This window comes from Rhagoletis pomonella, unplaced genomic scaffold (assembly GCF_013731165.1).
Source record: "Rhagoletis pomonella isolate Grant_MI unplaced genomic scaffold, Rhpom_1.0 Rhpom_scaffold_00004, whole genome shotgun sequence".
Classification (NCBI taxonomy): Eukaryota; Metazoa; Arthropoda; class Insecta; order Diptera; family Tephritidae; genus Rhagoletis; species Rhagoletis pomonella.
This window is the reverse complement of record NW_023458558.1, coordinates 18793440-18796787: the sequence shown is the minus strand read 5'-3', so window position 1 is coordinate 18796787 and position 3348 is coordinate 18793440. Positions and strand designations below refer to the sequence as shown.

The window sequence follows — 3348 nt, the reverse complement described above, 5'->3', positions numbered from 1 at the left end:
GATAAAACGTTGAAAAGCGCTCTATAAGATTTTATAAGATGCACTCGAAATTGTAACTTATGTTGTTGCTAGCGGGGCAGTGAGAGCTAACGGTCGCCTTTCCTTTTTTGTACACTAGGAACGCACACGAAAAGTGAACAAATACTGACAAATAGTCGAAATTGAAGCCGCAAAAATTGATATTTAACGCGCGCACTAAATATTTTTTTAGTGTTGTACCGATCTTCACAGTGGCTAAAATTTAACTCGAACTAAATAGGACGCAAGTAACTTATTTTAAATTGATATTAAATACACGCAGCGCTTCCAAACTGCATCGCTATTCACGCACACACGCACGTACACTGCGGTCTTGACGGCTGTCAACTAAAGAATTAGGTGTTGCCACAAAACTCCATAAAATCCAGATTAAAAATAAAACAAATATATGCGCTTCAGTGAAATCGCACCCCTAGAAACGTAACTATATATAGTTTACTATAGTTTACTTAAATATTAATCATATAGCCAATTGGTTAGCTTCTTTATACAAAATTATCATTAATGAAATGAAATTAATTTTGGAAATGAATGCCGCAACAATATGAAATCTAGTGGTAGCATTATCGAAGCGTATCAGACCGAACACAATGAAAACGACAGCTACTGACCACAGCTGTCAAATTATTTTTACACGTACTCTTGTGCGAAGCGCACATTACCATGATTCTGACGTTACGAATCCGCAGAGCCAAAATTAACAACAATACTACCCATATATTTTAACGAGCCAGCGCACACTTGCACGATTCCGTCGCTGTGAATTTTTCGAATATCCAATCTTCCTCTCTTTTGACGCGTTCGAAATGCGGCTTGCAGTGTTTGAAGGCGTCAAAGAGGAAGAAGAAGAGTGTCATAGCAATACATGCAAAGGAAAAATGTGTGAAGCACAAAAACTAATAGAAAATGTTCGTAACAATCCTATTTTATATGATGTGAGCGCGCCATGTACAAAAATATACGAAAAAAGGAACAATTAAGTGAATTTTACATCGGAATCTGTCGCGAAAAAATCGCACTAGTGTCTGAACGATAGCGGATTCGAAGTGAACAGCCGAATTCGCAATATATTCGCAACGACAGAATCGCACTAATGTGCGCTTCGCATTATGTAGATAATTATAAGTTTCTTTCCCTAGCAATCCGGACCCGATCAGGTAATTAGAGAATAAGCGTAAAATTTGCTCTCAAAAATGGAACAAATTGCAGATGTAAAGAGAACCCACACATGCAAACACTTGGAAATTTAATTTCGGTTTTCCTAATTAGATATGTATATAAAGATTGAAAATACATCAACAGGACTTCCACTATTCCTTAAAAGCACCAAGTAAATGCAAGTAACATGTAAACACAAAACAGCTGATATGCACTTCGACACTTTATCCATTTTTACCCGGAGAAAAAGTCCGGGCTGTTTCGGACAGGAAAAAGAAGACACTTACGATCCAATACGTTCCAACTTTCGCTCACTATTACCCATTTTTTGAGTACGGGAATGAGTTCTGGGCTGTTTTGGCCACCCGTGGGATTCCGCGCTGCGTACGTGAAAGAACCTATTTTGGCGACGACCGGGCTACGCGACGCCTGTGGTTTTGGCCAGATTAGATCTATTTCTATATTTCCAGCGACAGATAAGGTTCTTCCTCTTATTTTATATCCAACTCATACAAATTTATGATGTCGCTGCTGCGTTCAAAAAAATCATGTCGTCATCGCAAGCGTTTAGATTATGAAAATAACATTTTGGAAGGTGTGGCCCGTTCAATGTGTTCAGAACTTAAGTCCGCAACTTGCAACCAGTGTTGCTAGGTTACGGTAGTGAGAAATCGTCAGTTTGTTGCTCAAAAATCGTAATTTGCATGTGAAATCGTCAACATGAAAAAGTTATAATGAACAGAATCAGAAAGCTCTTTTGGCTTTTTTCCGATTGATATACGTAAAAAATAAAAAGTTAAACTTTTTTCGAATTGTTATAATTCACATTACTTTCAAAAAAAAATATTTTTAATTGCAATAAAATCGGATTTTTTTCCTCATTTTTGGATCATTAAAGCCCGGCTACACTAATAAATTTAAAATTAATCAGCTTGTTAAAATTTAAAATGACACAATTTTGTTCGGAAAACTAAACATTATAAATTTTAACAGTCTGATAAATTCAGAATTGATTAGTGAAACTTCGCATTAGTCGTATAACATTTGTTTTTGTTACAAAGTTTTTGCATCAAATTAAAAAATTTGTTTCATTATTTTTGTTGCTTGAAAAGGAACTTTACCGTGGGAGTAAATATTATTTAAGGACTAAATACACGAGCGTTTTTTCTTCAGATCCTCAGACTGATTTTAGGAAATTTTTATAGCAGAACGTTTCTTCGGACGATTTTATATGAATTTTTCGATTTTATTGAGAACCGTATACTAATCTTTAATCAGGTACAGTTTTAATGCTACGTTTCATTTTTGAAACTTTTAAGTATATCGTTGGTTGGATAAAACTCAAAACAAGAACAATCATTTCCTTTTGATAAGTCCCGTTTGAGCAAAATTCCTTCAAGTTTACCTTTCTTGCAAAAAATCATCTTCTGGCTGGACACCTGATGTAAAGAGAACATTACATATTTGCACAAACTGCAACTTTAACATGTGCATTAAAACTGTTAATACTTACAATTTTTGCTAAATATTTTATTCACAAGTTCGTTCGCTCAATAAAATATGTATCAGTACAAAGCGCAAAAGCTACGAATTTGACCCTAAAAACTACACAAATAGTGATGAAATATAGAAGAAATCTACTTATCGACAACTACTGTTAGCTCTGCCGCATGATATAATTTCGAAATGACAATTATATATTAGCAAATTTTAGTGTCTGTGTAACTATCTTTAAACTTGAGAACCAACCAAATTCGCGCAAAAAAAAATCGTTAATGGGGTAAAAATTCGTCAAATCGTCATGCCCTTAAAAAATTCCAAAATGACGACCAAATTTGCAATCTGGCCACACTACGTGCAACCCTGTTTTGTAGGTATGTGTCTAGACTTCGATTTTCGTACTGTAGAAACTTTTCTTACGTACTGTCATTTTGAAATGTCGATGACAAGTTTAAAGTGTCAGTAGTCGGAAGTGGCTATCGATACGTTCGTACGTTTTATTTGGAAACGTTTATTGAAATTCGGAAATATTATTGAGAATCAACAATGATGGGTTTGCCGCTTTTCGTAGTTCAAATTATCAATTCTGGCCGATTCTTTACAAGATTTATGAGTTCGAAAAGATTCCATCAACGGTTGTTGGAGTTTTTT

General features: G+C 35.1%; 1 protein-coding gene across 1 annotated transcript in view; it reads left to right on the top strand.

Moving 5' to 3' along the window:
• The window catches only part of LOC118737162 (elongation of very long chain fatty acids protein-like), a 92396-nt gene that overhangs the window by 73606 nt on the left and 15442 nt on the right, over positions 1 to 3348 (top strand). The window lies entirely within an intron of this gene.